The sequence below is a fragment of the Artemia sp. Qi Xiang Cuo genome, chromosome 10, assembly GCF_049724085.1.
Source record: "Artemia sp. Qi Xiang Cuo chromosome 10, ASM4972408v1, whole genome shotgun sequence".
Taxonomy (NCBI): domain Eukaryota; kingdom Metazoa; phylum Arthropoda; class Branchiopoda; order Anostraca; family Artemiidae; genus Artemia; species Artemia sp. Qi Xiang Cuo.
Genome location: NC_142803.1, coordinates 61,595,265 through 61,620,791, shown reverse-complemented (window position 1 = coordinate 61,620,791; position 25,527 = coordinate 61,595,265). Strand labels below are relative to the sequence as shown.

Here is a 25,527-nt window from a genome sequence, read left to right as displayed (position 1 = left end):
TCAAAGGGGGCTTATTCGATTGGAAATAGAGAGTTCTAGTTCCGTTTTTAATAGTCGAAAATGATTGTAGGGAAACTTGCCCCCCGCCCCACGCCCATCCATCCCCCAAACACATCCCATCCCAATATTGATTTAGCCCTTTTGTCCCTGGGTGTTGATTTCCCGTAAGAAAATATTCTTTTGATGCGGATACTCCCCCACAACCCTCAGGGCAAGGGTCATGAGTTATGCCCTGGGGGCATATAAGGTTTTTATATAAGGCGCTGTCGTAGAAGCTTCAAAACAGGATCATTCGATTAGAAATTAAAGAGCTAGCGCCCTTTTTAATAGTCGAAAGTGATTGGAGTGTAACTAGCCCCCACCCCCCCACCCCCATCATTTACCCAAACACAACCAATCAAAATTTTCAGATAGCCATTTTGTTCAGCGTAGTTGATTTCCACATAGAAAATATATTTTTGAGGAGGACACTCCCCCACAAGCCTCAGGGCAAGGGTTTTAAGTTATGCCCTGGGGCATATAAGTTTTTATAGAAGGCGTTGTCGTAGAAACTTCAAAACAGGCTCATTCGATTGGAAATTAAAGAACCAGTGCCCTTTTTAATAGTCTAAAATGATCGGAGGGCAACTAGCCCCCCCCCCCCGCCCAGCATTCCCCCCAACACATCCACTCCAAATTTTTTGTTAGCCATTTTGTTTAGCGTAGTTGATTTCCAGATAGAAAATATATTTTTGTGGGGGAGGATACTCCCCCACAACCCTTAGGACAAGGGTTTTAAGTTATGCCCTGGGGGCATATAAGGTTTTTATACAAGGTGTTATCGTAGAAACTTCAAAACATGCTCATTCGATTGGAAATTAAAGAACTAGTGCCCTTTTTAATAGTCGAAAGTGATTGGAGTGTAACTAGCCCCCTCCCCCCCCCCCGCCCCTCATTTCCCCAAACACATCCAATCAAAATTTTCAGATAGCCATTTTGTTCAGCGTAGTTGATTTCCAGATATAAAATATGTTTTTGAGGAGGACAAACCCCCAAAACCCTCAGGGCAAGGGTTTTAAGTTATGCCCTGGGGGCATATAAGGTTTTTATAGAAGGCGTTGTCGTAGAAACTTCAAAACAGGCTAATTCGATTGGAAAATAAAGGGCTAGTGCCCTTTTTAATAGTCAAAAGTGATTGGAATACAACTAGCCCCCCCCCCCCTCACACCCATCATTTCCCCAAACACATCCAATCAAAATTTTGAGATAGCCATTTTGTTCCGCGTAGTTGATTTCCAGATAGAAAATATGTTTTAGAGGAGGACACTCTCCCAGAACCTTCAGGGCAAGGGTTTTAAGATATACCCTTGGGGCATGTAAGGTTTTTATAGAAGTAGACCCCAGCGCCGCGCCGATGAGGGAAGACCGGCGGCGGCGGGGCCAAAAACAGCGCGCCACGCCGCGTCGCCGGTAGGATGCTGGCGGCGCGCCGCCGGTAAGATGTGATAGGATGCTGCCACCTTGATAGGATGCTGTCTCTGCTTTTTTGGGATCCCTGCTTTCAATAAATAATATTTCGAGCTATTATCATTTAAATATAATACCCCCCTCCCTCTGGATACCACCTTGATAGGATACCGTCTCAGCTTTCATTAGAAAAATAATTTAGTTGATAAATAACTAGGTCACTATACAGTTCAAAAAAACACGCAAAATACGTTAAACAGCTTAGTGTTCCTTGAAAAAAAATTGAGTGTTTAAGCAAAGGGGTACAAAGACAACAACAAAAATGTCGAAATTATTTAGATATACCTCAAATTTTTGGAAAAGTGAGTGATAGATTCGCCATGGCATTCAATAAGATACAAAGAATCTAATTAAAAGGGAGCACACACAAAAGCCAAATTAGGCCAGTAGCTTATGAGAAATCGCAAAATACCCAAGACAATGAACAAGTCCTAATGGGGGGCCCTGGGTCTATCAAAATATTACACTGGTTTCCCACGGAAGTTGACATCATTTTCTTCCGTCTCCACTTTAAATGAAAAAAATAAATAATTATCTTTTTGGCATCCCTGCTTTCAATAAAAAAAAGAGACATTATCATTTTAAAATGATAGCCCCCTATCCCCCCCCTATAGGCAATAATTTAAAATTTTTTTTATGAATCATATTTTTTGAGCAACTTCCGTTTCAACCTTTAATTCCCCACCCTAGTACATAGCTTAGTCTATTGCTAAATTTTGTCTTAGCTGAAGGTTGTTTTTTTTGGGGGGGGGGGGGGGTAAAAATGTTCCAGAAAGAAGATTGTATTTTCTATAAGGCGTTAAATAATTGAGTATTAAAAATTAAGAAAATCTTATCTAAAAACAGCAAAAAAAGAAGCTGCAAACTTACAATTCAGCTGTAGAAACAATCTGTCGGCTATCAATTTCAAAATCCAACAAGAGGCTGAAGCTGTATAGTAGTGAATGCGTTCTATAATTCTATTCAACTTGAAAATAAAATTCTTGACTACGAATGATGTAAGAAATAGCGATTGGGAAACTGCATTCGAAATGATTTAAACTCATTTCATGAAGACGATACTTTTTTTGTCAACATAGGAAAAACTGTGTATATTGCAATATTTGCAATAGCATATTGCATCTGTCTGGTTTTTATGCAAAGTAATAAAAGAGACAAAAATTAATCAACAAGAGAGTAGTGAAGAATTATGGTGTGCAAAGTAATATTTGGCAGGGAAAGTCATTGGTGATAAATCGCTAGGGGTGACATCGTGATTGCGTGATTTTCAGGGATTCGGGGAACCAAATTTGTTTTCAGGGTGACGCATAGATTTTAGGGGAAATACCCGAAAATTCGGGGATAGTGCAAGCTCTGCTTGATTTTTAATCAGGAAAATCGAAATACTATACCACACGAGAAGGAAAATCTCCGACTTTGCGGTTGAAGCAATAAAGAATTGCCGCAAAAACAATTTAAAGTCGACCGAATGCCGCCGCCTCTGCCGGCAGCGGCATGCCGACGATGCGCCCGCAGCGTTACGACACTCCGGCGGCATTCAACTGGTCCTAGCAGCGGCGGGGTTCGGTCGATCCACAGGTGCGGCGCCGGGGTCTATTTCATATTGTTTATGTTTGTTCAGGATTTAGGAGCCTAAAAAAAAAGAAACATGTCGCGTACCAACAGAGCAGTGTAAAATTGAGTTTTTCTTTCTCGTTTTGTGTAATTTGTTCTAAGAGCTGATTTGGATCTTAGCTCCAGCGTTCGTCACTAACAACCACATGTATAACTCATAAATTTATGTCTATTGCTTTTTTTTGCTTATTGCTCTGTCTTTTCCTTTTTTGTATGACGGGTTTTCTACAAATAATAATAATAATAAACATACAGTAGATATTAATGTAAATGAATAAATAAATCTTAAAACGAGTGAAACTTGAATTAAATATGCAAATCAAAATTGAAATAAACAAAAATCACTACAAACAAGATTTTGGGTAGTGCCTCCTTCTCTCACTGTCAAACAGTTTGTGGTAACAAACTGTACGTAAGGAGCGATCCGGCTCAATAGTGACCTAAACTCTAAAAACGGAATTTCGATACCAATAGATACATCAAAAGAATCAGATTTTAATGCTGATTTTAAATATATAAGTTTCATCAAGTTTAGTCTTACCCATCAAAAGTGACGCGCCTGAGACAATTTGCCTGATTTTCAAAAAAAAAACGGGGTAAACACCCCCTAAAAGTCATAGAATCTTAATGAAAATCATACCATCAGATTCAGCGTATGAGAGAACTCAACTGTAGAAGTTTCAAGCTCCTATCTGCAAAAATATAGAATTTTGTATTTTTTGCAAGAAGAAAGATGATGGATGTGTGTTTATTTGTTGTTTTTTTCCCAGGGGTGAACATATTGACCCAGTGGTCCTAAAATATCGTGGGAGGGTTCGTTCGAACGGAAAATAAAAGTTCGTGCCATTTTTAAGTGACCAAACAAATGGAGGGCAACTAGGCCACCTCCCACGCTCATGTCTTTCCAAAGTTACACAATCAAAATTTTGAGATAGCCATGTTGTTCAGCATGGTCGAAAATCTAATAAATATGTCTTTGAGGATGACTTAATCCCCCAACGCCCAGGGGGGGAGAGGGCTAAATGTTATGAACTTTACCAAATGTTCACATATAGTATTGTTTATTGGGACGTATACAGATATTTTTACGGGGAATTTTTTCTGGGAGTAGGGAGGGGGTAGGGGATTAAGTGGGAGGATCTTTCCATCGAGGAAGTTTCATGGGGGAAGGGAAATCGCTATGAAGGGGCGCCGGATTTCCAAGCATTATTTTAAAAATGATAAGAAATTAGGTAAAAAAACAAGTTTTTCAACTGAAAGTAAGGAGCAACATTAAAACTTAAAACTCAAAACTTAAATTGTTTTTTTTTAGAGGCAACGCTGTAGCGTTGCCTATATTTTTTTTTTTTCCCAGAGGCACTTCATATGGAAGGGGTCGTCATAGAAGCTTCAAAGGGGGCTCATTCGATTGGAAATCGACAGTTCTAGTGCCCGTTTTAATAGTCGAAAATGATAGGAGGGCAACTAGCCCCCCCCCCCCACGACCATCATTCCCCCAAACACATCCAATCAAAATTTTGAAATAGCCATTTTGTTCAGCGTATTTGATTTCCAGATAGAAAATATTTTTTGATGAGGAAACTACCCCACAACCTTCCGGACAAGGGTTTTAATTTAGGCAATGATGTTATATAAGGTTTTCGTCGAAGGTATTGTCGTAGAAACTTCAAAACAGGTTCCTTCAATAAGAAGTTAAGAGGCTAGTGCCCTTTTTATTAGTCGACAGTGAGTGGAGGGTCACTAGCCCCCTCCCCACCCACCCCCCACACCCATCATTTCCCCAAACACATCCAATCAAAATTTTCAGATGGCCATTTTGTTCAGCGTAGTTGATTTCCAGATAGAAAATATATTTTTGAGGAGGACACTCCCCCATAACCCTTAGGGCAAGGGTTTTAAGTTATGCCCTGGGGGCATATAAGTTTTTATAGAAGGCGTTGTCGTAAAAACTTCAAAAAAGGGTCAATCGATTGGAAATTCAAAGGGCTAGTGCCCTTTTTAATAGTTCAAAGTGATTGGAGGGCAACTAGCCCCCCCCCACGCCCATCATTCCCCCAAACACATTCAATCAAAATTTTGAGATATCCATTTTGTTCAGCGTAGTTGATTTCCAGATAGTAAATATATTTTTGAGGAGGATACTACCCCACAACCCTCAGGGCAAGGGTTTTAAGTTATACCCAGGGGGCATATAAGTTTTTATAGAAGGCGTTTTCGTAGAAACTTCAAAATATGCTCATTCGATTGGAAATTAAAGGGCTAGTGCCCTTTTTAATAGTCGAAAGTGATTGGAGTGTAACTAGCACCCTTGCCACCCCCCCCACACGCCCATCATTTCCCCAAACACATCCAATCAAAATTTTGAGATAGCCATTTTGTTCAGCGTAGTTGATTTCCAGATAGAAAATACGTTTTTGAGGAGGACACTCCCCCAGAACCTTCAGGGCAAGGGTTTTAAGATATACCCTGGGGGCATATAAGGTTTTTATAGAAGGCGTTGTCGTAAAAACTTCAAAAAAGGCTCATTTGATTGGAAATTCAAAGAGCTAGTGTCCTTTTTAATAGTCGAAAATGATTGAAGTGCAACTAGCCCCCCCTCCCCCCTCCACGCCAGTCCTTCCCCCAAACCCAATCCATCAAAATTTTAGATAGCCATTTTGTTCAGCGTAGTTGATTTCCACATAGAAAATATGTTTTTAGGGAGGACACTCCCCAACAACCCTCGGGACAAGGTTTGTAAGTTATTCCCGGAGGGTATGAACGGTTTTTATAGACGGCGGTATGGTATAAACATAAGGCGAGAACATTAGTCAGAAAAGTAGAAAGGCTACTGCCCATTCAAAGATTGAATAATGGACTGAAGGCAACTAGCCCCCCCCCCCACGCCCATCAGTTACCCCCACATATCACCTCCAAATTTGAGAGAGCATTTTTTTCAGCTTAGTTCCTTTTCCCATAGAAATTGGGTCTTTGTGGAGAACACTCCCCCACCGCCCTCGTCACGGATTTTAAGTTATGCTCTGGGGCAAATTTGGTTTTTCTAGACGACGGTGTCGGAAAAACTTCAAAAAAGGCTCATTGGATTGGAAATTCAGAGGGCTAGTGCCCTTTTCAATAGCCGAAAGTGATTTGAGGGTAACTAACCCCCCTCTCACGCCAACCTTTTCCCCAAACCCATCCAATCAAAATTTTAAGACAGCCATTTTATTAAACGTAGTTTTAAGTTCTGGAAATTAGGTCTTTGAGGATTAAAACTCCCACAAAGCCCTCAGGGCAAGGGTTTTAATTTTAGGATTCTACGAATCCTTCATATTATTTCTTATGGAAGGGATGCTCGTATAAACTTTAGAGAGTGCTCATTTCATTGAAAATTGAAAGTCCTTGTTCACTTTTTAAGAGTCAAAAGAGATTGAAGGGCAACTAGCCCCTCTCCCTCCTCCACATCCTAAATGCACCAGATAAAAATTTTGAGATATACATTTTGTTAAAATAGTTCAAAGTTCTGATAACAAAAAACTCCGGTGTCGACAAGGCCAACAAGAGCCCAGGTGTAGGTGTTTTAAGTTTTTCCACGGGGCAAAACTAATTAAGGGCGGCTTATAGCTTATGAGAATTGGTTTTTTATGGGAAGAAAACATAGGAAATCTATTATAATTATCCAATTATAAGGTTAAAAGACATACTCTGTGATAGATGCAAAATTGCTTTGGCACACAAATTCCTATTAAGGTCAATTCCAAACAGTCGTGATCCCTTTGTGTCAGCAAGTGAAATGGTCTAAACCCCCTTATTGGAGCTATTTTTCAATCCATTCATTGTTGTCAATCGCTGTCCACAAGTTATGCAAGCTGTCTATTGTTCATATATAAGGTTTTTATCAAAGAGTTAATCGTATAGACTCTGAAAAAAAGCCTCATTTGATTTAAATTGAAAGTTCTAGATCCGTTTTTTAAAGTCAAGAATAATCAGACAGTAAGCACCCCCTCCCCATGCCATATAAACTTGAAACTTTTTGCAATAAAAACGAACAAAAATTAATTAAAAAAAAAATTTCCGAAAAATAAGTTTTTCAAAGAAAATTAAAGTTAATTTTAAAATTAATATCAGGAGATAAAAATACCTTTTTAAGTTAAAACTTAAAAAGATCAGAAATGACTATTAAAGAATAAATGAAACCCAAAACGAACAGAAATTAAATAAACAATCATAGCAAAAAACATACAACAAGTAATAATATATATGAATAAATAGATGTTAAAGCGAGTAATGCTTAGATTGAATATGAAAATCAAGCTTGAAACGAAAACAAATATTTTGCCATTAAATTATAAATTAAACTCACAACGAACAGAAATTAAATAAAAAATCAATGCGAACAAACATAATAAAGATATGAACGTAAAGGAATCAATAAATCTTGAAACGAGTGAAACTTAAACTGAATATGCAAATCAAGTTTGAATCTAATAAAAATAACTACAAACAAGAGTTTGGGTATCGTCTCACTGCAGAAGCCTAAAACCTACTGCGTCATTGGCGCTTTAGTGAAAACAAATCATATTACAAATGTTTTCTTTTGTACTTAATATTGGAAATAAATATTAAATTACAGTAAAAGTTTGAACTGATGAGCTTTTAGCAATTAATATCCTTATGCATCAAATATTCAGTTTAATTTATTAGTTCTTTTCAAGATTGGTCAATACAAATATAGTTTCACTACAAGCAAAATTTGGATACTGCCTCCTTCTTTAACTGTAAAAACCTAAAGCCTTCTGCGTCATTAGTGCTTCACTGAAAACAAATTACTCGTATATTACAAATTTATTATTTTCCAGTTCTTACAGCATTGAAAATGAAAATAAAAAATAAAGTGAAAACAAATCTTGAACTGATGGATCTTTCAACAATTAATATCATTAAAAATCTAATATTCAATTTGATTTTGTTTATACTTTCCAAGACTGTTCAAGACTCATATAGTTTTGCCATTTTTTTTTAACTCTGCCATTTTTTGTAACTAATCGTGTTAGTTTGTTATGAAAACATTCTATGGCTTCTAGGCATTTCTATTTGAGCGGAAAACTGCACCTCAAACTTTGTCGAACAAGCATTTTCTTGCATGAAACACCAAAATATAATAAAATGTCAAGTTTCGGAGTGTTCCACCACTCGCAAGCAAGTGCCATTGGCATTTTTGAATCCGCATGGTCAATTTAGGGGATGGAGGGTAGGCTAATTCTCGTAGCAGCCCCATTCCGTTGTGGTATGGTTCACATTTTCAACACCTGGCGTCTGGACTATCATATAATCTACCAGGCATACAACTACCCCAAATCAGTATCAATAAATAAATGAAACCTAAAACGAACAAAAATTAAAATAAATAATAGAGTCAAACTCAAAACAAGCATAAATCAATGTGAGTAGGGTTCAAAACCCCAATGCTTTCTAAAAGCCAGAATATAATTTGTACTTTACTGAAAAAAAATTCAAATGAGTTTACTGAAAAAAATGTGCATTGTCAATTTAATATACATATGCTGATATTTATTCTTTAAAATCTTAATTAGTTTTTGATTTCTTAAAGTTACAAAAGTGAAAATATTTCAAAGAATTGTTTTCAGTAAAGCGCCAATGACGCAGTAGGTTTTAGGCTTCTGCAGTGAGACGATACCCAAACTCTTGTTTGTAGTTATTTTTATTCGATTCAAGCTTGATTTGCATATTCAGTTTAAGTTTCACTCGTTTTAAGGTTTATTTATTTATTTCCATTGATGTATATTGCATGTTTGTTCTTATTGATTGTTTATTTAGTTTCTGTTCGCTTCAAGTTTCATTTATGCTTTAATAGAAAAATATTTGTTTTAGTTTTAAGATTGGTTTTCATATTCAATCGAAGCATTACTTGCTTTAAGATCTATTTATTCATTTATATTATTACTTGTTGTATGTTTTTTGCTATGATTTTTTGTTTAAATTCTGTTCGTTTTGGGTTTCATTTATTCTTTAATAGTAATTTCTGGTCGTTTTGAGTTTGAATTTTAACAGGTATTTGTATCTCCTGAGCTTAAGTTTAAAATGGCCTTTACTTTTCTTTGAAACACTTATTTTTCGGAAAGTTTTTTTTTAAATTAATTTAATAAAAGTCTAAAACCTATTGCGTCATTTGTGCTTTACTGAGAACTATATGCGTCTTGAACAGTCTTGGAAAGTATAAACAACATCAAATTGAATATTTGAAGTATAATGATATTAATTGTTGAAAGATCCATCAGTTCCAAAATGTATTTCACAGTAATTTTATTTTTATTTTCAATGCTGTAAGAACTGGAAAAGAAAACATTTCTAATATAATTCGTTTTCAGTTAAGCACCAATGACCCAGTAAGCTTTGGTTTTTATTTAAAGTTAAGGATGTGAGCAGTATCCAAACTCTTGTTTGTAGTTAAACTATATTCGTCTTGAAGAAATTTGGATAGAAATAATAAATAAAGCTTAACATTCGACGTATATTAATATTAATTGCTGACAGCTCTTCTGTTCAAAATTTCGCTATAATTTCAATGTTTACTTTCAACACTAATTAGAAAATAAAATGTTTGTGATAAAATTTATTTTACATAAATCGAAAATGACGCAGTAGGGTGTATAATTTTACAATGAGAGAATTAGGCGATACCCAGACTCTTGTGTGTCGTGAGTTTTTTTTTTTTCAAGATTGATTTGCATACTAAATTTATGTTTCACTTGTTTTAATATTTATTTATTCATTTAAATTAATATCTATTGTATTTTTGTTTCCATGGATTGTTTATTTAATTTCTGCTATTTTTAATTTTCGCTTATGCTTCAACGGCAAAATATTTTTTTTTTCGTTTTAAGCTTTATTGGCATATTAAACCTGAGAAATAATCTTTTTAGTTTCTATTAGTTAATTTATGCCCGTACCTGTTTTGTGTTTTTTGCTATGACAGTTTATTTAATTTCTGTTTGTTTTGGGTTTTTTTTATTCTTTAATAGTAATTTCTGGTAGTTTTGATTTGGAATTTTAACAGTTATTTGTATCTGCTGAGCTCAAGTTTAAAATGGCCTTTACTTTTCTTTGAAAAACTTATTTTTTGGAAAGTTTTTTTTTTAATTAATCTTTAAAAAAATCTTTTACCATACTGTCATCACCAGGGGCCTTATTATTTTTTAACCCTTTTGGTACTGTCATTAAGTCTCCCTCACAAATTTAATCTTTCTTCACATCCAAAGTATCACAATACTTTTCAATATATTTTCCTGTAACTCTTTCAGGATCTATAATGTTTTGTCCATTTCTCTATGACTTATTCCTTATCTTTAATTTTATCCCCGTTCGCATCTTTAAATGGGACAGTTCAAAATTGACTATCGCCTCTCAACTTATGGATATACCAGTACAATATCTTACTATTATGCTATCCAGCAGCATCTTCCAGATCTTCATCAATTTTACCTATGGCTCATACTTAACACTTTCTTAATTCATATTTTAATGATTTCTTTACTTTTTTCATATTCCTCTTATTTTCATATGATCCATCAGTCAAATAGCCCTTGTACAAGCCCCTCCTCCTCACTATTAAACATTAAGCATGTTCAATAATATTCCTATCTGTTCTCCTAATTTTTTCCCTAAGACACCATCAGCAACTTCACAAATTATTTTCCTAAAACTGTTCCATCCCTGTTCTATAATGCCAAACTTAAACTGTCCAATTTAGTCTTCAACTTTCCCTAGAATGAATCCTCAATTTCTTGCCCTGGAGTCTAGCAACATGATAGCTATCCGGAAGGTAGTTACTCTTCCTTCCTGAATTAACACTAAAAATTACTAGTAGGTGATCTTTATTTTTAACATCAAATACCACTTGCATACACCCTGGCATCTTGTATCAATCCTCCAAGTCTTCAGTTTGCAATAACATAACAAATACGGTTATCTGTCTTACAATCAACTACACAGTTGTTAACGTATGGTACATTTTATGATCAAATACTTCCTTTGTTATGAATACATTGTTATACCTGTAAAATACAACTAGAACTTATTCTGTAATAAGAAATAATTACACATCTGTATGGGATATAATACCAGTTGTAATACAAAATACAATTAATCTGGCATCCTTCAAGGCTGCCAGACCCCAAATAAGTCCTTTGAGGTCTTCTTAGCAGGTGCTGCAAAAACGTTCTGTATACATTTGTCAAATAAAATTATCTTATCTTGTCTTTTTCCAATACTAAATTGACCTAGGCCTGAGGAACCATCTATACCCAAGTCTACAGACATGGTAATTGAAATCTCCAAAAAAAAAAATCATATTTCTACCTCAACCCCTTTCTATTTGTTCCTATAGCTGCAAGTTAAATTCAGCTGAGTCACTACTACCTCCATCACTTGTTTATATAGGGTTGGTTCTACCAGTCGATACTACTATGATTGATGCCCTTCCCTTTTTAGCCTTAAAATGAGCCACTAGCATCCAATTATTAATACCTTTCCAACCTAAACAAGACTTGGCCTGCCTATGCACCCCATCCTTCTTACCTTAGTAAATAAATTCTATATCACCTAATTTGATGTTTCCTACCCCTGGGATATGAGCTTCTAAAACTCCAAGTAAGTTCAATTCGAAAGGTCTAAATTCACAGTCAAGATGTCAATACAATAATTTTTATTTTTTTCTGACATTGTAAAATTGCAAGTTGCAAATTTCATATTCTTCAAATTATTGGAATTAATATAGCTTGAAGCAAAGCAATGGTCCCAGAACCAGTACAAGATGGGGACTAATACAGATTCTGATGTCACAAAGTGCATAAGCCGGTTTAGAACTGGACAGCAAGGAGTTCCTGGGACTTCCAGTTGAATGGAAGCTGAGTACAATCCTGAACCCATCCTGGCCACAACATGGTTTTCACACTTGAAGATACTTGTCTATAAACAGGAGTTGGAATCCTGTACAGACAATCTTAAGCCTATTACCTGCAACACATTATACATTCATGCCTATTGATGAGGGAGCATCTTCCCAAATATAAGGAAATAATTTCTGTTCATACTGAATCTAAATGTTGCCTCTTACTTTCAGTTGAGAAAACTTATTGTTTTATTTTATTTCTGATTGTTTTTCAAATATTAGTGGCAAATCTGCAGCCCATTCAATGAATAATTTCCTCCACAAGAATTCCTCCATGGAAAGTTCTTCCCATGTAAAATCCCCTCGTGGATAGTTGCATCCTTAATGAAAATTCACCCCAGAAAAATTCTTGCAGACAATTCCACCTGAAAAATTCTCCTTAGCATACTTTCATTGGAAAAAATACTTGTTTTTCATTTAAAATCTAATTGTGTTCCAAATCATGCCTGAAATCCATCTTTGTGGAAAATTTCTACTGAAAATTATCCCCCAAATGGTAAGTTTTGTCCCATAGAAAATTCATTCATAAAAACTCCTCCTGGAGGAAATTCCCTGTGCATACTTTCTCCCTTGGAAATCCCCCTCACTGAAAAAGGTCTGTTTACTTCCCAATAATATATAGCATATGCAAACAACAAAAAATTCATAGCTTATGCTCCTTTTCCCAGATGCTCTGGGGTGTCACATTATTCTTGGAAGAATGGTTATTTGACTTGTCAACTATGCTGAATAAAATGATTATTTCAAATTTTGATCAATTTCTTTGGGGAAAAAAGGGGCATGGGAGGGGGTTAGTCACCCTTCATTCTTTTGGACACTTAGAAAAGGCACTATAACTTTTAATTTTTGTTGAGCCCTATCATGTTCTCCCATGACCAATGGTTTGATACAATTGTGATGGCAAAACACACAAACAAACACATGATTTGTAATAAGATTTCTTGACTTTTGAGATGTTTCCCCCTTTTTGGAAGCCATGTAAATTTTCACAGACATGTAGCCTTTGATAGGTAACATTAACATTAATGCATTTTATATATTTGGAATCTTCATAAAAAGCCAATCTTCTTGATATATATTGTTATCAAAACGTCTTGAGCAAAAGCTACCTTCCAATCTAACCCATTCCAATATACCTATTCTCCTTTACAATCCTTAGCTTACCTTAGATTGCTCCTTGATGGAGTTTGCACATAATTTATATATTCTCTTCCAATATTAGATTGCAAAAATCCCCAATTACCCCACAATATAGGATGTAACAAATTGTTGCTATGTGCTGACCCTTAACCTCACACCTGCCCCCAGCTAATCTCTTCAGTCTACCGCCAATGTTTGTACATGAGTCCACTAATAGATGAAACCCTTTTTGTCTTTCTTGTTTGGGTGAAACCAGAGACTTTTAACTCCTTTACTAAGCCTATATTGTCTCAAAAAAAAATAATAACAATAATACTTGTCAGTATTTTGCTAAGTTACCTTTCTTAACCATAGTTTGATCACAAGGCTCCCTTGGTTCACAGTCAAGTTGAATTTTCAGTTAGCTCTATGAGACAAATTACTTTTCCAATAGGCCATCACATGTTCAGGCTACCTGTCCTAGAAAACAAGGGGCATAAGAAAAATGTGCAGTTTTCTCTGGAAACAGAGAAAATGAGTAATTCAGACAACCAACTACCTTGACTAGTAAAGTTCAAATGGCCAAAAATGTGTGATTATCACTATTTTTACAACAAACTACAAAAACTTCCTCTATTCTTGATTAATTCAAATGTATTTATTAAAAAAAACTTTTTTACTAAAGAAATATATTTGCTAAAAACAAATAGAATTACTAAGAAACTGAAGTGGTAGCACACATTGTAGTAGCGGTGGTATTTAGGAGACAGAACACAAGCATACTGCCAAAAAAAAAAAATTATCAAGGCCAATAGAAACAAACCCCTTAATAACAGGAAACCTCATTAGGTTTCAAAATCAACACTTGTGCAAAAACTAACTTGCTACCTTACTCACTTTCTAGACCCCTAACTCCAAAATTCTTCTGACATAACTACATCATATTACACAGGCGACTTAAATATACAAAACCATAAATTCTGTGTTGTTGAAACAGCAAAACATCAAATGCTCTGTGGAACTTGAGACAATCTCACATTGAATCTGAGATGAATTAGGCATGGTGCCCTGCATATGGCCATGCTTTTGGCAGTAGAAACACTGAATAATAAGACTTTTGTATTCTTGAACTTCCCTTTTCTTTCTGTATAGCCTAATAAATGTGGGAAAAACGTTGTTCTCAAAAGTAAGCTAATACATATTGGTTAGCTGTTTTGCATTTTTTTTTCTTTCCTAGTGAATCTTTTCAATAGTCTTACAAATTTCACTGGAAAATTTAGTTCTGATCTAGCAGGCCTAACTCTGTGGATCTCATTTGATTACCCTCTTAATGCTTGACATCTGGGTTTATATTCCTCAACATGGACTTCTGTTTCACCTACTTTGTTGATTGTTAATTCTTTTTCCACATCAATTTTAGTGGATATGAATATTGCAACTCTTTTTTTATCTTTACTCAGGTTTAATTCTAGTTTCAGAGCTTTAATTAAGGCTTGAAGTGATTTCTCTTTCTAGGTTTTAATTTCATATTTGCAAGACAATATAACTATTGTCAAATATTATGAAGATTCTGGATTCATGTATTTTCTGGCAGGTATTAAGAAGAGCTATGTAGCAACTTCTTGCTAATCTTATTTCCTGCAAACAGCAGCAGGAATCTTTTGACTCATTTTCCAGAGCCACAAGATAATGATAGAATTGAAAAGTTTATAATACAATCCACTTTATTAAGATTGGTATTACAGAAATCCATGGTTTTATCTGAGTGAAGAGGCGGGAATTTTGGTCTATTGTGTTCAAAACCACTATTAATTTTGGGGTACAATTCTGGATTAGGTTAGGAAACTGAAGCTTTCAGTAATGAATCCAGGGCCAAAAATACTTTGGGAATGCATTGCCAAGCTATTACATTAACCCTTTTCTGATTCCTAAGTCTTAGAAATTTGCCAACTTGACAGGTAGGCAAACATTATAGATAGGCTTGACATTATACCTTAATTATAAGTTTGCTTTTCTCTGGTTTTACTTTTGAAAATGCGATTCCTGTTACTTGAGCAGAATTATAAGCCATGTCAGAGGTTTTTTTTTTTAATTTAGGAATTGTATTTGCAGATATTTTAAGCCTCATAAATTAGGATTGAGCAAAGTTATAAAACTGAAAGCACTTTTCTTGTACTTCTTTTAATCAGAAGATCTATTTTGCTAGGTTTCACTTCTATAAAAAAAGATTTTATACGTCACCAAAGGTCAGTGCCCTCTCAAGGGAGAAGGATTGGAGGAAGGTACTTAAAACACCTACCAAGGACATGCTTTGGTAAATATCTACCAAATCATATTATTGAGTTAGGACTAAAGTGAAGACACCATTTGATGCCTTTTTTATGCTGATTACGAATATAATAATCATTTCTAACAGAAATGAATTTCAGCCCCCCCCTCCTATATACGCCCATTCAGGGTTAGGTATATATAGGAGGGGGGGGGCTGAAATTCATTTCTGATAGAAATGCTTATTATATTCATAATCAGCATAAACAAAGGCATCAAGTGGTGTATTCACTTTATTCCTAACTCAATAATATGATTTGGTAGATATTTACCCATGCTTTAGTCTGTAGATTTATCCCTGAAAGCTTCATTTTCCCAACCTAACTACTTTCCAATATAGCAAAAAGTAGCTTGTCTTGAATTTTACTTAATTTTAATGACTAGGGACTGTAGCAAAATATCTGTTTTTAAAGTATAGTCAGATGTAAAGTAATGACTGACTGTAGGCTACCTATTATATAGAGTTGGATAGAGTTGTGACATGTGGTGACTCTCTAGCCTGACTGAACTCTAGTATCTGTCATAGAACCAGGCCCTGATACTGTAAAGCTTAGGATACAGCTACTATGACCTAGGCTAAAGAATTAATAACTATGACATTTAAACATTGCAAACACTATTACTTTTAATTTTATAAGATGTTTACTTTACAAGAGTGGTACTTCTAGACTATTACTGAAAGTTTAGCAAGAAAGCCAATTGTTCACCTTGGCTAACCTATTAGCTGGGCTACCTTCAGTCAAGCCTAAGCTTGTGAAGCCTAGCTTTACAAGTCAGACAATATTAGAGCTTAGTATTTCCTCCAGCAGATTCTTAATTTCTTTTATTTTCTATTAACATGTGATATGAGAAATAATTAAATGGTACTGATGATTAATTTGTAGCAAATAGATTTATTTGAATTAGGCCTAATTTGAGAATTAATTTGAGTTAATTAGCCTAATTAGATTTAATAGAATTAATTTGATACAAATGGATTTGATATGCAAATACTTATCAAATTGATGCTTGTTTTCATAAACTTGTTTTTAAAAAATTGTACAACAATGAAAGAAGTGAAGATGCAGGTTCTTCTATGCAAAATGTGGTAGGCTAGTGTAACATTCCAAAAGAAACTAAGGACATATTTTCAAGTTACAAATTGGTGACTTTTTCTTAAAAATCTATCTTGTCAAAAATTAAAAACAGATAAATAAAGTTATCGAGCCTCATTTATAATCCAAATCTGATTAAATTTCTTTTTGCAATCCAACTAATCTTGGCAGATTATTCTGAGAACATCCGGGTCTTTGCTTTGACTAACAAAAACGGACAACAAACCCATTTTGGGCAACCAGTAGGCCTAAAATATTTATAACGATCAGAATCAGCTAAACGTGCAAAACCGTCACTCAACATCTCACTCACAGACAAGAAGTATGCAATATGATAGTACTTCTTGTCTGTGATCTCACTCAAGGAACCTACTATTTTTGCTGTGATCAAGCAAGTGCCAGAGGATCTAGATGAACGATCTCTAAAACAACTAGTCCCCAAGTGCAATAAAACCATACAGTGTGGCGAGTCTCGAACATTTAAAGTCTACTTTCCGAAACGAAACGACCTCAATACCTTCCTCGAAGTTTCAGTGAAAATAAGATATGAACGCCTCCCGGTTGAAGAGTTCGTGTTCTTGCCTCAGCAATGCTTTAATTGGCACGCAATCGGTCACCTAGCTGCAGATTGTAAAAACTGTTATTTCTACTCCAAATGCGGCTCCACCATTCCCAAATCTATGTCCAATACCCCGTTTCAGAAGGCTGCCTTTTGCATTGGTTGCATAAAGCAGGGTCATACTTGCTATAGTGTAAAGTACTCAAAAAACCGTAAACCCACGAACTAATAACCTCGTCACTAACACTTCTATCGTGGAATATAAGCGACTTTTTTATTAATAAACTTCTGGTTCTGGAAAGCCTCCCGTCTGAGTTTAGTGTGATTTGTCTCCAGGAACATTTTTTTTTACTAAACATAGTCTGAGCATACTTGAGCTTGAGGATATGACAACTTATTGCGTACCCCCTAGACAGCTGAAAAATAGAGGCCGACCCTCGGGTGGATGTTTTACGTTTGTGAAATCAGCTCTCTGCTCAAGCTTTTTCAAAGCAAATGATTATTATCTAGCTGTGAGAGTGGATTGTTCTGTGTGTATTAGTGTGTATCTTCCCACAGACTACAATAATGAAAACTCCTAACGCTTCTAGGTTATCAATGTGAAGACAATTGCTTCTATGAATAATAAGCCTACTGATTTTTATTTAGCTGTTATAGAATGTGATTAACCATTTTAAAACACTTTATGTGAAATTGCTTCAAATAAGCAAATTGAAAAACATGAATTTGACAATATGAATAAAATAGTATCATTGACTGTACAAAGAGACATGATAAGAGTGAAGTTACATTTTACTGTGAAAAATGTGACCCTGACATTGCAGCACATCAGGATCAGTATAAAGTGAATTCAGATAATCAACCCATATTAGTTGTTGTCGACAAATACCTATATGTAGTAGAAGAATATACATGTATATATATATATATATATACATTATCTTTATTAATAAACAATTTTACATACATTTTTAGAACATTTTATTTGTGGGGCACGAAAATCAATAATAAACATGGTTGGAAGTACATGTTCCACTAGGAACTCGTTCAGACAAGGAATGTCAACGTAAATGTTGAGCAACTGCTTGTAAGCATAGCCACAACATCTAAACATGAACTAGAGTAGTGCATGAAAGCCACAGGTCTTAGTCGTTAAATCCTGAACTCTCCTTCAATTTTGAATAATAGTTTTCCCACTGTTTTCAATAAAATTGTTGATGTGTGGGGTGTAGAATTTATATGACAGACCAAGAGGATCTAAAAATTCTATATTCTTTGTTGTTTGAAAGATGCATGGCCAATGATCTGTCCTTGGACTTGACGGACTGCTATTAACAATGATTAGGGTATTGTTAACTTTTGGAAATTTTTTTAATGATGTTTGATGGTATACAATAGTACTTATATTGGGACATGTATAAATCCAAACTAAATACGGTGATTATTTGATTTGTGTTCATGATGCAAGGTCTAGTAGAACACTGCCGTTGGGGGTGATTTCCCAATAAGTTTCAAATTGACTCAGCGATATTAATATTATACTTTCTGTCAAAGCATCGGTAAATGTGCACTATAACCGTATATTCCCCGTTAATACTATGCTCATATCCTGAGTACCAGACAAGTCCAAAACAATTACACCATGATTTTTTGAAAATATTAAATTCAAAAAATTCAATTTAAAATCATGGGGGGATAAAGTTCAGGATCCAACAGCACTAGAACTCTTCACAAAGGCCAAAGCAAGTTTTACTAAACAAAGTGAAGAAAAGGTTTTATAATATTATTTCTTCATTAAATTCAAAGAGGTTGAGACTAGACAGGTGGATGCCACAAATTATTTAAAGATAGGTTTCTTGCCCCAAGGTTCCTTCCTCACTTCTTATCGACACAAGACAACCACTATTTCCTTCAGATCTCTGTTTTATTTTTTAGCGCTTAATTGTGATTTGCTTAAAGACCTGTTTTGATCTGTCCCTTCTCTAAATTTAAGCCAATCACTAGTTTTCAGTTAAGTTAGCAGTTTCTCTATATCTTAGCGTGTTCTAAAAACAAAATTATTGCAAATATACTTTTTTGTCCATTTTGTCTAATATGACATGAGTATATTAGTTCCTGTTATAATAAATAAAAGGTTTCAAATGTTATTTAACACTTGAAACAAAGAAAAGTCACACCAATTTATGACTTAGTGATTCATTACAGCAAATATAAAGAGAACTTGACAGAAAAAATTGTATTAATACAATTTTGAAAATAAAGATATTTATATTACAAAATGAAAAAAACAAAAACATATATATACAATGTATAATTTTATAAGTTCAGTTCATTTTATTCAACATCAAAATACACTTAACTAACATTCCAATACCCGCCCCAAGAAAGATACAAAAAGCATTTGCGACATGGTGGGCACATACAACTCACCTACAAACTAATAATTAGCTATAAACGAAGGAACAACAAATGATCATAGGCAGCAAAATCCTGCTGCCTAAGTAAAAAACAATGTTGGCACAATTTACTTATTTATTTTTTTCCTTTAGACCAGGGCACTTTGTATCAAAGGAGTTGTCATAAAAACTTTGAAAAGGGCTCGATTGAAGGATTTTTGGAGGACTTCTAAACATTGCCTATTGGAAAAAGCTTTAAACAAAAAAAAAAAAAACTAAAACAAGAAGGGAAAATAGAATGATATCAAACCGTCTCTACTATACTATGGGGAGGAGAAACACCACAGTATAGCCCTGAAGATGAGTTGAGCAGGATTGGTTTGGTACAACTGCTGATTAGAAGCGATAATAATTCACAAGAAAATATATTTTAATTTTCTTATAAGGATGCTGTTGCCCATAGTTGGTCTCTCCTGTAACTTGATACGTTTCTTCGTGAAATGTGTTTGCTGAAAAATCTCTCCTCCTGTAACTTGATATGATCTATCTTTACCAAATTCTCTACCGATTCATTGTGTTTACTGATAGAAATTGAATATATCTTTGTGACTAGTAGAATTCTTTTGTGTAAGCCCGCACCAGATGTGTTTTACTAACTTAAGGCTATGATAACTTTTTAAATTCCCATTTAAAGAAGAAAAAATTATAAATTCAATATACTAAAGTCAGGGTTGCCACCAAGGTTACGTTCGTACCATTTTTGGAATTCTATTGTGTAAGCCCGCATCATCTGTGTGTTCTTAATATAGGTTATGATAACTTTCTAAATCGCCATTTAAGGAAGAAAAGCTTGTAAATTCTAAGGTAAACAAAACAAAACTCAAAAACTTTTTTTTTTCAGTTGGTGAATATGACAGGAATGATGTATATTGGCATTATTTATTTAATTGTGTTGCAATTGTATTTTAATTGTTTTATGACAAAGCAGTGCTGAATTACTCTGATTCTTTTTTTTCGACGCAGGCATTTGCTACATGTGAATGACCCCCTACCAATAGCACAATAAGTGATACCTGACATGGCTCAATGAATATTGACTAAAGTGACACCCAAGCAAGCTAGTGATTACAGAAGGCACAGAATAATCGAGTGATACAAACGCATATGACTGATTGGTCAAACGCGGCAAACCCCAAACAACAACAACAAAACTTGAGAAAAATATTCAAAACAATTGTGTTAGAAAATTTGAACGTTTTGTGAAAAAAGGACTATCAAGCGAAGTTTTTTTGATTTAGATAAAGTAGGGAATTTATCTCAACCATGATCCCAATGAAATTACTCCCTGAGAAGGGAGATAGCCTAATGATAACCAAATGCAAGGCCCCATTACCAAGTTACCTTTCTGAGGACTCAGACTTTGGTAAATATTTACCAAATCATATTATTGAGTTACGACTGAAGTGAATATACCACTCAATGCCTTTTTTTATGCTCTTTACGAATATAATATCATTTTTGTTGGAAATGAATTTTAGACCTCACCCCTATATATACCAATATAGGGTATATATTTGCACATTAGGGGGGTGGGGGTAATTTTATTTCTGATGTAACTGAGAGGTCAGTTTAAACTCCCCCCCCCCCCCCTAATGTGCAAATATAGCCTATACCCTGAATTGGTATATATAGGGGTGGGGACTAAAATTCATTCCTGACAAAAATGATTTTTATATTCATAAACCTAACAATGATGGTATATACATATCTAAATCCTACCTGCTCATCCTGGAGTCCAACCTAGAGAATTTCAGCAAACCTATATTCTTATTTGGTCAGATAAAGCCTTACAAAGAGTATAAAGCTAAGCCAATACAGTATGAAACATGTCTGATAAAGGGTCACACAAAACAACATTGCAAAACAAACCTGAAAAGTAGTAATCTATACCAAAATATCTATCCTCCAAACACAGAAAACTCTGCAAACAAGAAATTAACATGCATTAATTGCAAAGGTCCCCATTCTTCTGATAACAGATCTGTAGCCTATGTCCAAAATACAAGTCAAGATCAATGGCCGACAAGATGGACGACAGGATATCAGCAGGGTTGCCACGAGACCAAAAAATTTTGTACCGTCCAAACTCTTAAAACGTAACTTTTTCGTAGCTTTTGATAGGAAAGTCTTTGCAGAACTGCAGAACTTAATACAATTACCTATAAAAATCACTTCCAAATATTTGTTGATGGGTCAAAAATGAATGAGAAGGTTGCAAGTGGTGTTTTCTTCCTCACCTGAAAATTGCAATGGGCGAGAGATTATTTAATAATTTATCTATAATGTCTGCTGAGTTAAATGCCATAATCATGGCATTAGAACACCTTAAGCAAAACCAATCTTTGATTGAAAATTCGAATAATATTATCATGTATTCCGACTCTTTATCAAGCCTTGAGTTGCTGGCCTCAGCTCCTCTATATAAGTTGGACATTGACACTTATCATTGTCTCAGTATTATTGATAATCTTGCTTCAAGTGGCATAAAAACTTACTTTCAGTACATTCCTAGCCACTCTGGCATAAGTGGTAATCATCAGGTCGATGAAATAGCAAAAAATGCTATAAATATTGACCAGGCAAGTGGGAGACCAATCCCAATTAGAGATATTTACCAATGGAGGCTATCAGATATTAATTTTAATAAGATTAATCCTATCCTTTCCCCCTTTCCCAATAAGCATCTTTCTAAAATTTATCATAGAATTTGTTCTGGAACAAATGGACGAAATTTTCTTGCATTCTCATATAAGCTTTCTAGTTCAAGTGTTTCAATTCCCCTGTCCCCTCTTTGCAGGCATTGTAATATGAATAATGAAACATTTGACCATTGCCTATTTGAATGTAATATGCTGACGTCTGCACAACATACCTTGCTTTCTAAACTGTTAAGATACTTCAAACACCACAAAATCCCACTATCAGCCAAGAGCCTAGCCAACTATACCTGCACACAGAGCATAGAAATCGACATCTATCATCTTATATTTGAACTGCTAGAGTCGAAAGATCTGCTGAAAGATATCTGAATATATCTAATAAATATGAGGCAATCAAGCCAGTAGCTCTGTAGCCCACAGAGTGAAGCAAAAGGAAAAGGGCTAAATAGTATTACTGAAAAGCCCGCCTGCTGTTAAATAGAAGAGGAAAGTCTCTTGTCTAGGCTGGGTGCACTCACTGGGTTATTACCGGTGTGAATCCAGGGGGGGGGGACATGTGTTTCCTTTATAATTTTAAAAATATACTTTACTGTAATATCATTAAAAATACTCCCACATAAAAAAAAATCATAGCAAAAGGAAAAATTTTATATAATAAACTGGAACGCAACTTTAAATGAATATTTCGACCCTATATCCAAGGGCCGTCCTCAGCAAAACAAATGAAGAAAAACCAATATAAAAGAAACTCACTTTAAAATTCTATCATGCGTTCCACTGTTTTATATAAAAATTTCCCTATTTTTCTATTGTCTTTGTCGCTATTTAATCCCCCTCCAACTTTTAAAAGATGCCTTTTTTGTATCTTAATGAAAAATTTTGAAAACCACCCCTCTTCCTTTCTAAATATTAATAAATTGGACACCTTTTAACTTTAGCATCAGAAACAGCTATGAAAAAAAAAATGAGTCGATTCGGGCGCAATTTGGCCTTTTTATCTAGCAAGTTTAAATGACACTTTGTTTTCACGCAAGAAAAATTAAAATAAACCATTAAATTGATCTTCTTTCACCTAAAAAAAAATCCTCGAGACTGCTGCGAAATGAAAAAAATCCTACGAAGACTATAGTCGGCATAATGTGCATTTGCTCAAGTTCTGACAAGGCGTGCCTTAGTTTGTTCTTAATTTATCTTTGATTTGGATGTAATTTAGAATACTTTGGAGAAAAAGATGAGCAAAGATTGTATTTTTATTTAGCAAAATTTAGATAAACAACTCAGATAATCGTTTTGGGCTTAATTTAGAGCTTACTTTTCATGTAGATATAAGACACAACATATTATACACTTATACAGGGAAGCAAACAAAATCGATTTGGAAACATACTTAACGTGGGAGTTCCCTTTTACCACTTTCTTGCTTTCCTTACAAGAGTATCTGGGATCTCCCAAGAACTTGGGTCAGGAATTGCTCTTCTGACATGCATAAGATCAAAAACAGTTTTCGGATTGAGTCTATTACGAAGTGGGGTCTTTATCATTTTTAATTCAGAAAATTGTCGCTCTGCTCCAGCACTGGAATGGGGTAGACACGTCAATGTGAGAATGAAATTTGGTAAAAATTGTAAGGAAGGATTGTCAGTTCCATTTTTTAAATTGGCAACACAATTCTAGAACTTTACTAGCGACAATGTAACATCTAAATTTGCCTCACTTATTATAAAAGGAAGACGTCTCCACTCTGTGTTTAGTGTCTCAAGATCAAAATGAGGAAAGCATTCTTTAAACATCTTAAACAAAGAGACAATTGACTTCACTTGCCCGGACTTTGCTACACTTGGGGATAGACTTTGAACTAGATCTAATAAAGGGTCTTTTGGGTTTATTCGCAATTGTATCTCGGACTGTAGCTTGATATAAAATGCTAAACAGCTTTTTTTTTACATCTTGCACTTGGCGCTCCTTGGCCCTACCCTTTTCAATACTTTGAAGGTGGTATAGTTGAAATTATCCACCAAAATATATATCTTGTATACTCCTAAAATTTTGAGGATCAAAAAAATCCGTTGTAAATGGATAGTATTTACCAGGCCTCAGCTGACTCTCGTTAATGAAATTCAACCCTCTTTCTTGACGAAGGGATAAAGCACTAGACTTAAATTTATGTACTTTTACGTCCGCGCTCTGAAATTGGACATTTAGTTTGTTAACAATGGGTAAAGGGTATTTAAGAAACAAATAAGACAATTTTACTTTTGTATTCACCAAACCTAAATTAGGATTTACAGCAATCACGTCATTTCCTTCTAAGAATGGTATCTTAAAAACTCTGAGTACCACTCATTGTTCAATCAAGCGTTCGGCAACTGATGCAAACACCAACGATCTTGTTGCACATGGGTAGAGCAGTTAACGCTCTGCAACCTGTAGAAAATACTGAAATTCTTTCAGCTCTGCTTGTTGCCTGGCACTTCCTGAAATATAATTATAGATGTCATGACTGAACTGCACGATTTCAGATTGAAGTTTTTTTGCAGGCAGCAGAAGAGCAGAGCGAGAACAAGTGGCAAACACAACCAATAATGACAAGTCAGGGTAAATAATTTTTAATGAAAGCGGCCAGGCCGTTCCGTTTGCCTAACATTACACTGGCATTGTCCGAAGCAAAGCCAATTATATTTGAGTAAGTAATGCATTGGTCTTTGAGTACTTCATAAACAAGTGTCTTCAAACCATTTGCACTGGCGTCGTGAACCTCGGGTAGAGCAAGAAACTCTTCTTTTAATTTACCTTAATTAAAGCAAAAATAACGACAAATAATCACCAAGAACTTAGATCCAGTTCTGTCAGTACTTTCGTCGACTAAAATGGAGAATGTTACTCTTTTAAGCTTATCACTGAGTTTTTCTATGGCAAAAGGAGCCATCACATTTTTGATTAAACTGGTGGTCTTGGTTCTTGCACACTCAAAACGTTCAACAGTTGGAGAGTCACTAATATAAGCTTTAAGGACGTTTGGTAACTTGTCCATAATACTTATTTCTTGTTTACTCGAAGCTATCTATGCAGCAAGAGCGAGTTCTAACTTAACAACTTTATCTTTAAGCAACAACTGTTCTTTTGATTTAGGATTTACAACTAGTTCATTGTTCTCAACTACTTTAATTTGATTGTGCACGCTCATGTGATTTCTTTTGTGAAAACCAGTTTCAGCATGTTTAAGCAAATGAGTCATACCCCC

General features: G+C 35.0%; 1 long non-coding RNA gene across 1 annotated transcript; it reads right to left on the bottom strand.

Annotated features, from left to right (window-relative positions):
* Positions 1-7,963: 7,963 nt before the first annotated feature.
* LOC148947998 (uncharacterized) lies at positions 7,964-16,792 on the bottom strand. The gene is made up of 3 exons (XR_016142276.1): positions 16,725-16,792; positions 13,550-13,669; positions 7,964-8,481 (listed from the first exon to the last, which is right to left on the bottom strand). It is a non-coding gene; the product is annotated as an uncharacterized LOC148947998 (long non-coding RNA).
* Between the last annotated feature and the right edge of the window lie 8,735 nt (positions 16,793-25,527).